At 38.9% G+C, this 13466-nt stretch overlaps 1 long non-coding RNA gene across 1 annotated transcript; it reads left to right on the top strand.

Moving 5' to 3' along the window:
- Nucleotides 1-10475: 10475 nt before the first annotated feature.
- Nucleotides 10476-12234, top strand: LOC137617065 (uncharacterized). The gene is made up of 3 exons (XR_011039569.1): nt 10476-10602; nt 11333-11453; nt 12043-12234. It is a non-coding gene; the product is annotated as an uncharacterized lncRNA (long non-coding RNA).
- Nucleotides 12235-13466: the final 1232 nt, after the last annotated feature.

Raw genomic sequence — 13466 nt, forward strand, 5'->3', positions numbered from 1 at the left:
TGCAGAAAAAACAGGTCTGACCTCTTCTAATATGCTGTGTCCTCTGGAGAAGAAACCTTTGTACTGGAATAGTGGAACAGATGTGCCTTTGTTTGGGTGTGGCAGCCATCTGGATTAAAACCCATTAAGAGACAGGGAATCATTGCCAAGAGGATTACGGCTTTCCACCCCTAAAGGGAATAATCTACAAGAAGCAGTCAGGTGAGGGAAGAAGTCACACTTGTTCGAGTATGCATTATTCTTTGATAAAGATTCATTTGTACTGTTTCTTTGTCAGGTAAACAAATGCAGAAGAAACAAGTCTGATGTCTTTTAGTATGCTGTGTCCCAAGTCTGATGTCTTTTAGTATGCTGTGTCCCAAGTCTGATGCCTTTTAGTATGCTGTGTCCCTTGGAAAAGAAACCTTTGTACTGGAATAGTGGTACAGAAATGCCTATGTTTGGGTGTTGCAGCCATCTGGATTAAGAGCCATTAAAAGACAGGCAATCAATGCTAAGTGAATTCAAGCTTTCCAGATCTAAAGAGAATAATCTGCAAGATAAAATAGTGGAACAGAAGTGCCTCTGCTTGGGTGTGGCAGCCATCTGGATTAAGACCCATTAAGAGACAGGGAATTAATGCCAAGAGGATTACGGCTTTCCAGACCCAAAGGGAATAATCTACAAGAAGCAATCAGCAGAGGGAAGAAGTCACACTTGTTCTAGTATGCATTATTCCTTGACAAAGATTCACCTGTACTGTTTCTTTGTCAGGTGAACAAATGCAGAAAAAACAGGTCTGACCTCTTCTAGTATGCTCTGTTCCCTGGAGAAGAAACCTTTGTACTGGATTAGTGGAACAGATGTGCCTTTGTTTGGGTGTGGCAACCATCTGGATTAAGACCCATTAAGAGACAGCCAATCAATGCCAAGAGGATTCCGGCTTTCCAGATCTAAATGGAATAATTTGCAAAATGATTTCAGAAGCAGGAAGAAGTCATACTTGTTCTGGTATGCATTATTCCTCGACAAAGATTCACCTGTACTGTTTCTTCGTCAGGTGAACAAATGCAGAAAAAACCGGTCTGACCTCTTCTAGTATGCTGTGTCCCTTGGAGAAGAAACATTTGTACTGGAATACTGGAACAGATGTGTCTTTGATTGGGTGTGTCAGCCCTTTGGATTGAGAGCCATTATAAGACAGGCAATTACTACCAAGATGATGGTGGCTTTCCAGATCTAAATGGAATAATCTGCAAGATGGATTCAGAAGAGGAAGAAGTCACACTTGGTCTAGTATGCATTATTCCTTGACAAAGATTCACCTCTACTGTTTCTTTGTCAGGTGAGCAAATGCAGAATAAACATGTCTGACCTCTTCTAGTATGCTGTGTCCCTAGGAGAACCCTTTGTACTGTAATAGTGGAATATATATGCATTTGCTTGGGTGTGTTAGCTATTTGGATTAAGAGCCATTAAGACACAGGCAATCAATGCCATGTGGATTCAGACTTTCCAAGTCTGAAAGGAATAATCTGCAAGATGGATTCAGAGGAGGGAAGAAGTCACACTTGTTCTAGTATGCATTATTCCTTGACAAAGATTCACTTGTACTGTTTGGTTGTCAGGTGAATAAATCCAGAAGAAACAAGTCTGACGTCTTGTAGTATGTTGTGTCCCTTGGAGAAGAATAATTTTGTACTCGAATAGTGGAGCAGATGTGCCTTTGCTTGGGTGTGGTAGCCATCTGGAATAAGACCCATTCAAAAACAGGTAATCAATGTTGTGTATTCTGGGTTTCCAGATATAAAGGGAATAATCTGCACGATGGATTCAGAAGAGGGAAGAAGTTACACTTGTTCTTGTATGCATTATTCCTTGACAAAGATTCACTTGTACTTTTTTTTTGTTATAGGTGAACAAATGCAGAAAAAAACAAGTCTGATTCCTTTTAATATGCTGTGTCTCTTGGAGAAGAACCCTTTATAATGGAATACTGGAAGAGAAGTGCCTTATTTTGGATATGGCAGCCATCTGGATTAAGAACCATTATAAGACAGGGTATCAATCCTAAGTGAATTCCAACTTTCCAGATCTAAAGAGAATAATCTGCAAGATGGATTCAGAAGAGGGAAGAATTCTTACTTGTTCTAGTATGCATTATTCCTTGACAAAGATTCACTTGTACTGTTTCTTTGTTAGGTGAACAAATGCAGAAGAAACAAGTCTGATGTCTTCTAGTGTGCTGTGTCCCTTGGAGAAGAACCCTTTGTACTCGAATAGTGGAACAGATGTGCCTTTGCTTCGGTGTGTCAGCCCCTTGGATTAAGAGCCATTATAAGACAGGCAATCAATGCCAAGAGGATTCCGGGTTTCCAGATCTAAAGGGAAAAATCTGCAAGATAGATTCAGAAGAGGGAAGAAGTCTTACTTGTTCTAGTATGCATTATTCCTTGACAAAGATTCACTTGTACTGTTTCTTTGTCAGGTTAAGAAATGCAGAAGAAACAAGTCTGACGTCTTCTAGTATGCTGTGTCCCTTGGAGAAGAATAATTTTGTACTCGAATAGTGGAGCAGAAGTGCCTTTGCTTGGGTGTGACAGCCATCTGGATTGAGAGCCATTCAAAAACAGGCAATCAATGCCAAGAGTATTCCGGCTTTCCATATATATATATAGGGAATAATCTGCAATATGGATTCAGAAGAGGGAAGAAGTCACACTTGTTCTCGTAGGCATTATTCTTTGACAAAGATTCACTTGTACTGTTTCTTTGTCAGGTGAACAAATTCAAAAGAAACAAGTCTGACCTCTTCTTGTATGCTGTGTCCCTAGGAGAAGAACCCTTTGTACTGGAATAGTTGAACAGGTGTGCATTTGCTTGGGTGTGTCAGCCCCTTGGATTAAGAGCCATTATAAGACAGGCAATCAATGCCAAGAAGATTCCGGCTTTGCAGATCTAAATGGAATAATCTGCAATATGGATTCAGAAGAGGGAAGAAGTCACACTTGTTCTAGTAGGCATTATTCCTTGAAAAAGATTCACTTGTACTGTTTCTTTGTCAGGTGAACAAATGCAAAAGAAACAAGTCTGATGTCTTCTAGTATGCTGTGTCCCTTGGAGAAGAACCCGTTCTAATGGAATACTGGAAAACCAAAGTTCCTTTGTTTGGGTGTGGCAGGAATCTGGATTAAAAGCCATCAACAGACAGACAATAACTGTAAAGTGAATTCCGGCTTCCCAGATCTAAAAGGAATAATCTGCAAGATGGATTCAGAGGGGGGGGGGGGGGGGGGGAGAAGTCACACTTGTATTAGTATGTATTATTCCTTGACAAAGATTCACTTGTACTGTTTCTTTGTCGGGTCAACAAATGCAGAAGAAACAAGTCTGACCTCTTCTAGTATGCTGTGTTCCTTGGAGAAAAATCATTTTGTACTATCATAGAGAAGCAGAAGTTCCTTTGCCTGGGTGTGGCCGCCATCTGGATTAAGAGCCATTCAAAAACAGGCAATCAGTGCCAAGTTAATTCCGGCTTTCCAGATCTAAAGGAAATAATCTGCAAGATGGATTCAGAAGAGGGAAGAAGTCACAACTGTTCTAGCAAGAATTATTCCTTGATAAAGATTCATATGTAATGTTATTTTGTCAGGTGAACAATTGCAAAAGAAAAAAGTCTGATGTCTTCTAGTATGCTGTGTTCCTTGGAGAAGAACCCTTTGCACTGGAATAGTGGAACAGAGGTACTTTTGTTTGGGTGTGGCAACCATCTGCATTAAGAGCCATTAAAAGTGGATTAGGCCAAGTGGATTAGGCCTTTCCCGATCTTAAGGGAATAATCTGCAAGATGGATTCAGAAGAGGGAAGAAGTCACACTTGCTCAGGTATGCATTATTCCTTGACAAAGATTCACTTGTACTGTTTCTTTGTCAGGTGAACAAATACAGAAGAAACAAGTCTGATATCTTCTGGTATGCTGTGTCCCTAGGAGAAAAACCCTTTGTACTCGAATAGTGAAACAGATGTGCCTTTGTTTGGGTGTGTCAGCCCCTTCTAATTAAGAGCCATTATAAGAAAGACAATCAATGCTAAGGGAATTCCGGCTTTCCAGATCTAAAGTAAATAATCTCAAAGATTGATTCAGAGGAGGGAAGAAGTCACACCTGTTCTAGCAAGCATTATTCCTTGACAAAGATTCATATGAAATGTTTCTTTGTCAGGTGAACAATTGCAAAAGAAAAAAGTCTGATGTCTTCTAGTATGCCGTGTCCCTTGGAGAAGAACCCTTTGCACTGGAATAGTGGAACAGAGGTGCCTTTGTTTGGGTGTGGCAGCCATCTGGATTAAGAGCCATTAAAAGACAGGCAATCAATGCCAAGTGTATTAGGCCTTTCCAGATCTAAAGGGAATAATCAGAAAGATGAATTCAGAAGAGGGAAGAAGTCACACTTGTTCAGGTATGCATTATTCCTTGACAAAGATTCATTTGTACTGTTTGTTTGTCAGGTGAACAAATGCAGAAGAAACAAGTCTGATATCTTCTGGTATGCTGTGTCCTTTGGAAAAGAACCCTTTGTACTGTAATACTGGAACAGAGGTGCCTTTGATTGGGTGTGGGAGCCTTCAGGATTAAGAGTCATTAAAAGACAGGCAATCAATGCCAAATGGATTCCGGCTTTTCAGATCTGAACGAAATAATCTGCAAGATGGATTCAGAAGAGGGAAGAAGTCACACTTGCTCTCGTATGCATAAGAGCCATTAAAAGACAGGCAATCAATGCCAAGATGATTCCAGCTTTCCCAATCTAAATGGAAATAATCTGCAAGATGGATTCAGAAGAGGGAAGAAGTCACCCTTCACAAAGATTCACTTGTACTGTCTCTTTGTCGAGTGAACACATGCAAAAGAAATAAGTCTGATGTCTTATAGTATGCTGTGTCCCTTGGAGAAGAACCCTTTGTACTGGAATAGTGGAACAGAAGTGCCTTTGTTTGTGTGTGGCAGACATCTGGATTAAGAGCCATTAGGAGACAGGCATCATTGCCAAGCGGATTCTGGCTTTCCAGATCTTCTTCTTCTTTGTCTGCATATCTTCCCGCTTCTATGTGGGCTCGATGTTTCTGGGCAGCTTTCTCCATCTACCTCTGTCCCACACTTCATCACCGGTTAATCCCTTTGATCGAAGGTCATCCTTGATACAGTCCGCCCACCTTCGCTTTGGTCTCCCTCCCCTTCTCATTCCCTGTACCTCCATCTCCATCACTCTCCTCCCAATATACTGTTCATCTCTTCTCATGACATGACCATACCACCTCAGTCTACTTTTTAGATCTTATCTAATAGTTTTGTAACTCCTACGGTACCCCTAATTACCGCATTCCGTATCTCATCTCTTCTTGTCACCCCACACATCCATCTCAACATTCACATCTCTGCCACATCCAGCTTCTTCTCTTCTGTCCTCTTTATTGCCCATGTCTTCGCTCCCTATATCATTGCTGGTCTCACAACTGTTCTGTGTACTTTACCTTTCAACTTGACCCATATTTTCCCGTCACATAGTACTTCACGCGCTTTTTTCAAATTCTTCCATCCTGCTTGTATTCTGTGGTTTATTTCTGCCCCCAGATCATCATCCTTTGCAACTGTTGATCCTAAATACTTCGAAATTTTCAACTCTTTTCAATCTCCTTTTCTGTAAACTTCTTCTTCCTTGTCTACATCCTTTCCCACATCTAAGTGGGGTCGATGTTTCTGACCAGCTTTCTTCATCTACCTCTGTCCCACACTTCATCACCGGTTAATCCCTTTGATCAAAGGTCATCCTTGATACAGTCCATCCACCTTCACTTTGGTCTCCCTCTCCTTCTCGTTCCCTGTACCTCCATTTCCATCACCCTTCTCCCAATATACTGTTTATCTCTTCTCATGATATGACCATACCACCTCAGTCTACTTTCTTGGATCTTATCTAGTAGTTTTTTAACTTCTGTTGTACACCTACTTACCTCATTCCGTATCTTATCTCTTCTTGTCACCCCACTTATCCATCTCAACATTCTCATCTCTGCCACATCCATCTTCTTCTATTCAGTCTTCTTTATTGCTCACGTCTCCGCTCCACACATCAATGCCAATCTCACAACTGTCCTGTGTACTTTACCTTTCAACTTAACGACCATAGTTGTTTTGGCCATTTTTTCTTATTTTTCATGGCCGGATGCCTTTCCTTCCGCCAACCCTCCCCATTTACCCAGCCTTGGGACCAGCACCAAGTTGAGGCTGGCTTGCCCCCCCTCAGTGTATGGGTTCTGTTAGGCTTATACTGCTTTTAACATTTGCTTCTGCCCTCTCATACATATCTTGGGTGATTCTTACGTATTTCTCAGGGTCTCCCTTTTGTCTCATACATCTCCACAGCTCCTGACGTGTTAAGAGCAGTATAGGCCTAATAGAAAGTTTTCCAGTAAATGTGGGACTACATCAGGGGTTTGCATTGAGTCCTTACCTATTTGATCTGGTCATGGATGTAGTAACACAAGGTATTAGAGATCAGTCTCCTTAGTGTATGCTTTTTGCTGATGATGTTATACAGTGTAGCACTAGGCGAGAGGGAGTAGAAGAGAAACTGGAAGAATGGAGAAGAGAAATGGAAAATAGGGGATTGAAAATCAGCAGGAAAAAGACAGAGTATTTGAGATTAAAAAATGGCAAGCATGGGGAAGTCAGTTTACATGAAGAGAGATTGAAGAGTTGAAAATTTCAGGTATTTAGGATCATCAGTTACAGAGAATGGTGATCTGGGGGCAGAAATAAACCACAGAATACAAGCAGGATGGAAGAATTGGAAAAAAGTACGTGGAATACTATGCGACAGGAAAATATGGGTTAAGTTGAAAGGTAAAGTACACAGGACAGTTGTGAGACCGGCAATGATGTATGGAGCGGAGACGTGGTCAATAAAGAAGACAGAATAGAAGAAGATGGATGTGGCAGAGATGAGAATGTTGAGATGGATGTGTGGGGTGACAAGAGGAGAAAAGATACGAAAAAAGGTGATTAGGGATACCACAGGAGTTAGAAAACTATCAGATAAGATCCAAGAAAGTAGACTGAGGTGGTACGGTCATGTCATGAGAAGAAATGAACAGTATATTGGGAGGAGAGTAATGGAAATGGAGGTACAGGGAATGAGAAGGAGAGGGAGACCAAAGTGAAGGTGGATGGACTGTATCAAGGATGTCCTTCGATCAAAGGCATTAACTGGTGATGAGTTGTGGGACAGAGGTAGATGGAGAAAGCTAACCAGAAACATCGACCCCACATAGAAGTGGGAGAAGATGTAGACAAAGAAGAGGAATCTTTGGGTCCATTCTCGTCTTTTTACTTCTCCTACAATTCCTTAGTCTGCAATCAATTACCACTAACCAAGGGACATAGCATACTAGAAGAGGGCAGACATTTCTTCTGCATTTCTTCACCTGACAAAGAAACAGTACAAATGAATCTTTATAAAGGAATAAGGCATACTAGAACAAATGTGACTTCTAACCTCTTCTGAATCCATCATGCAGATTATTCCATTTAGATCTGGAAAGCCGGAATCCACTTGACATTGATTGCCTGTCTATTAATGGCTCTTAATCCAGATGGCTGCCACACCCAAACAAAGGCACTTCTGTTCCACTATTCCAGTACATGGCTGAGGACTATGAAGCGCGAAGTAGGAGATGATGAATGGAGATGTACTGATTTAAAAGCTCAAGATAGAAACGACTGGCGAAATCTAACTGAGGCCCTTTGGCGTCAATAGGCGTAAGAGGAGATAATGATGAGTTATTATCCATGGAAATGGGTGACAGACTGATTGATAAAGACTTTTTTTTTGCTCTCAATTTTTTTAGTAGTATTGCCATTAGGACTGAATGGCTTCATGGAAAACTAGGCAGCTTTGCCAACTCTAAGGGAAGTCTTAACTACTTATAGCTAAACTACGGTATGAAGCCGTGGACATAAAGAATATAATAAAAAAAAGGGAAGGAAACTGACGTTGGAGGAGAATTTATTATATTGGCAGTGCTGCTTAACCCTTTCACTGCCATTGGTGACTTAGTCAAAATTTGAAAAAGGGTTAAGGAAAAAACAATCACTATACAGAGAGAGAGAGAGAGAGAGAGAGAGAGAGAGAGAGAGAGAGAGATTTTCATGTGCAAGGATTTTCGTATCAGAGACAAGTTGAAAATATATCTCCCGACGTCCTTCTCTTACATCTTGATGTCACTCTATTATCTATTGGGGCGTACGGGCGGGTGTGTAGGTGTTGGTGGGGGTTGGGGATTGGGGTAGCGGAGGGGGGGGGGGGGAGTTGAGTAGATCCAGTCAAAGAAGTTGTCCCACCCAAGGGTCTTACGAATACATCCTGCAAAGATTTTCTTTTACTTGAATGATTTTCCTAGAGTGTGGCTTCGCCAACGTAGGATCCTGGGATACAAGTATTTTAGGAAAATCATTAGCATTGTTAAGTAACGATAAAAAAAAAAGTCGTGCAAAAACGCAGCGGGCAAATTGAAGGACGTATTTTCTACTCATTAATTGTTGAAATTACCTCCACCAATGAAACTGAAAGGTTATGTTTTGCCACCTGTTTTTGTGTTTGTTTGTTTGTGTGTGTGTGTTTGTGAACAGCTTCCTGTCCACAATTTTAATCGTAGAGCAATGAAACTTGCAGGGATTAACTGTTATGTAAAAAGCTGGAAACAATTAAATTTAGGAAGGTCAAGATCACGGTCAAGCAAACTGTCTAATTCACGTAATCAGCCATAAGTTTGGACATCGTTGTCACAGAGATTTCAAACTTGGTTCATATTTGAGTATACGAAATTCCAAGCCAATTAATACATGTTAATATTAAAGGTGAAGATCAAGGTAGAGCAAAAGGTCGAGAAATAAGCTACTGGGGCGGAGGTCTGAGCTCTACTGAGTGCCCCTCTAGTTCTTTCTATAATCACTTCCGGGATGATAAGAAACCTCCGTTTCAAAGGTTCCTTTACTCCTTCCGTCCAGGAGGAGAACGGACAGAATCCGGAAAATAAGGAAGAGATCAGAAGCGAAAGAGCGAGATTAAAAAAAAAAAAAAAAAAAAAGAAAAAACGGATCGAACTTTGAAAGTAGAGTAAAACTTCCAGTAATGAAAAAAAAAAAAACGGATCGATCTTTGAAAGTAAAGTAAAACTTCCCGTAAGACAAATCTCGATTTGAAAAATTGAGAAGTGGCGCCATCTTCATTTTCATAAACAAACCAGACAGTTTTCACATTTCAACGTTCACGAAATCAACATCTAAGGACGAACCTGTTTACATTGGCAGATGCGTCCTACTCCACCTAAATAAAAAAAAGAAAAAAAAAAAAAAAAAAAAAAAAAAAAAAAAAAAAAAAAAAGCCGAGTTATTTTCATGGTTGTGGCAGAGATGAGAATGTTGAGATGGATGTGTGGGGTGACAACAAGAGATAAGATACAGAATGAGGTAATTAGGGCAGGAGTTAGAGAACTATCAGATAAAATCCAAGAAAGTAGACTGAGGTGGTATGGTCATGTCATGAGAAGAGATGAACAGTATATTGGGAGGAGAGTGATGGAAATGGAGGCACAACGAACGAGAAGGAGAGGGAGACCAAAGCGAAGGTGGATGGACTGCATCAAGGATGATCTTCGATCAAAGGAATTAACCGGTGATGAGGTGTGGGACAGAGGTAGATGGAGAAAACTGCCCTGAAACATCGACCCCACAGAAAAGTGGGAAAAGATGCAGATGAAAATTAAAAAGGAGATGCCGAGATATTTTCAAATATTTTATAATAGATTTCAGCCCATGAAGTAATGTCACGGAAAAGTGTAAATGAAATATCTATAAAAGTTGATCCCACAACAATGACATATAAACTTGGATATAGAAGACACCATCACACGTCATTGTTGATTTTATTATTATTATTGTTATTATCATTATCATTTGCTAAGCTACAACCCCAGTTGGAAAAGCAGGATGCTATAAACCCAGGGGCCCCAACAGGGAAAATAGCCCAGTAAAGAAAGGAAACAAGGAAAAGGTAAATATTCTAAGAATAGCAAGAACACTAAAATAAATATTTTCTATATAAACTATAAAAACTTTAACAAAACTAAAGAAATATAAATTAGATAGAATAGTGTACCCTCAAACGATCGCTCAAGCAGCCTTGAAATAAACCAAGGGCATCGGGTATACATTAATAAAAAATCTTTAGCTAGCGAGGGTGGGTGGGGGGAGGGGAGAAAAAGTCATCAGTCATCATTAAATATTAAGAAATATCTCGGAAATACTGGCAACTCGGAGGGACCTGTTTTTTAAAAAAGACACTGTTTCGACATATCAGAATCCAGGAATACATTTTTTATATATTTTTTTTTTTATATCCAGTTCCGACTAGATCCAGTTCCTAGGAACTATATAAGCTTGGTCGGACACTCTTCACTGGCAGTGCATCGTTAGCTCCTCTATAAGAAAGTCCTTTAATTTCGCTCCGCAATGATGAAGTTCCATTTGATAGCTGTGTCTGTGTTGTGCTTTGCTGTCATTCAAAGGTGAGTGGAATGGTTTTACTGAATTCATCATCTTTTTTGTCTGCATCCCACTTTTATGTAGGGTCGATGTTTCTGACCAGCGTTCTCCATCTACCTCTGGCACTCTATTCTATCTTGTTTCTCTTCCTCTTGTTTTGTTAAAGTTTTTATAGTTTATACAGGATATATTTATTTTAATGTTACTGTTCCTGAAATATTTTATTTTTCCTTGTTTCCTTTCCTCAGTGGGCTATTTTCCCTGTTGGAGACCCTAGGCTTATAGCATCCTGCTTTTCCAACTAGGGTAGTAGCTTAGCAAATAATAATAATAATAATAATGATAATAGTAATAATAATAATAATCCCTTATATCGAAGGTCATCCTTGATACAATCCATCCACCTTCGCTTTGGTCTCCCTCTCCTACTCGTTCCCTGTACCTCCAAACACTATATATATATATATATATATATATATATATATATATATATATATATATATATATATATATATATATATATATATATATATATATATATATATAAGTTCAAGACATGAACATTCTTAAAATCTGTTTGTATCCAAGTTGTGTAAATTTTACTGAAGTATCTTGCACATTGTACTCATCTTTTAAACTTCCTCTGTGAGAGAGAGAGAGAGAGAGAGAGAGAGAGAGAGAGAGAGAGAGAGAGAGAGAGAGAGAGAGAGAGAGAGAGAGAGAGAGTATATATTATCGTTTCCCTTTTTGCAGCACCAACAGTCTTTCCTTCCCTTGTTGGAGAGCTCCACGCAACTGCACTGAATTAACTGAGGCAGATTGTCCCTTTGGAACAACTTCGGACATCTGTGGCTGCTGTAGCAGATGCAAAAACGTAAGTCCACTTTTCTATAAAACGTTTGTTGACACAATCGGTATATACTTCCTTAGATGGTTCGAAGTCGATTGGTTCGAGTTGCGATAAAGTCGAATCCCCATTTTTTTCAGTCATTATTCATAATTCATAAATTCATGAATTCACCGTAGGTTATAAACGTTGCAACATTGAGGTTAATTTTTCTAGAAAACGTTTCGTCGACACAATCGATTTATACTTCCTGAGATGGTTCGAAGTCGATTGGTTCGAGTTCCGAAAAAGTCGAATCCAAATTTTTCAGTCATTATTCATAATTCATAAATTCATGAATTCAACGTAGGTTATAAACGTTGCAACATTGAGGTTCACATTTCTAGAAAACGTTTTGTTGACACAATCGATATACACTTCCTTAGATGGTTCGAAGTCTATTGGTTAGCGTTCCGAAAAAGTCGAATCCATATTTTTTCAGTCATTATTCATAATTCATAAATTCAAAATCGAAACCAATCTGAAATCTTAAACTTTACTGACATGACATTCCTTTCATAAATTGAGTATAGTCAGAAGAGTCTTTAACGATCCCTCATTTTTTCCTTTTATAAAGGGACCTGGAGAAGAGTGCGGAGTCCCCTGGAATGCGTATGGACCCTGTGGTGATGGACACAAATGCGTGAAAAATCCTAATGCTACTCCAGAAGGACCAAGGGACATATGTCTGACACTAAAAGACGCAGTCGGTTTGGAGCCTGTGAGTGAACACCTTTTTTAAAAAGCGAAGTTCATGTCTTGCCAGGATAAATCAAACGCCGGTTTGGCATTGAACTTATTTTGGGAATCTTCTTCTTCTTCTATTCCCACTTTTATGTAGGGTCGATGTTTCTGGCCAGCGTTCTCCATCTACCTTTGTCCCACACTTCATCACCGGTGTGGGACAGAGGTAGATGGAGAACGCTGGCCAGAAACATCGAACCCACATAAAAGTGGGAAAAGATGCAGACAAAGAAGAAGAAGAAGTTACCTCAATAATTAGACATTGTCTCAAAAGGATTTTGAAGGACTTATTTTGGGAATGTCGATCGAAATCCCTTTCACCAGAATGTCTTCCCTTCCAAGATGAATCAAGCACAAATATAGTATTGTATCTCTCGATGTGGTCAATCTAGTGCCAATTTTTAGTATTGTATCTTTACTTCTCCGACAGATCAAATGTCTTTTCAGTACTTTAGTCACTTTCATATGGCCGATAGAATGTAGATTTTTTTGCATGCCACTTGCCTTATGAATATAAATCAAACACTCATATTTATATTTCAAAAGTCATTCAAATGTATTAGAAATGTGAGTGAGTCGCCTAAATAAACCAAATACCCTTTAACAAATTTAAATCTCTTGGCAATGTCAATTAAATGTTCTTTTCAACTTTGGCCTTTCCTTGGTGAGGTCAAACATAATGTCCTCTCAAGTAGGGCCAAGTTTCTTCACTATAGCAATGTTGCACTTATTTTTGGTTTCCTTTTTTGTTCAAGTGATAAACATCTGTTGTTAGATATCCGATACAAGATTGTTACAAACCAAGTTAATATATATATATATATATATATATATATATATATATATATATATATATATATATATATATATATATATATATATATATATATGTGTGTATATATATATATATATATATATATATATATATATATATATATATATATATATATATATATATATATATATATTATAAAAACTGCAATTGTTTAAATACTTTATTAAAAATTATCAAATCCTAAATCACAACGGAAGAAAAGAATCAAAGTCTATATATTGTAAGTCGTAGGAAAAGAGAAGAAAGATAATAGAGGAAATAGGAAAATAATAGGTAAGCCTAATTGGAAGACATGAATAGCATGAATAAAAGTTGAATGAGGAAACTAAAAAGGAGAGAGAGAGAGAGAGAGAGAGAGAGAGAGAGAGAGAGAGAGAGAGAGAGAGAGAGAGAGAGAGAGAGAGAGAGAGAGAGTACAAAAA

The sequence above is a fragment of the Palaemon carinicauda genome, chromosome 23 (assembly GCF_036898095.1).
Source record: "Palaemon carinicauda isolate YSFRI2023 chromosome 23, ASM3689809v2, whole genome shotgun sequence".
NCBI classification, from domain to species: Eukaryota; Metazoa; Arthropoda; class Malacostraca; order Decapoda; family Palaemonidae; genus Palaemon; species Palaemon carinicauda.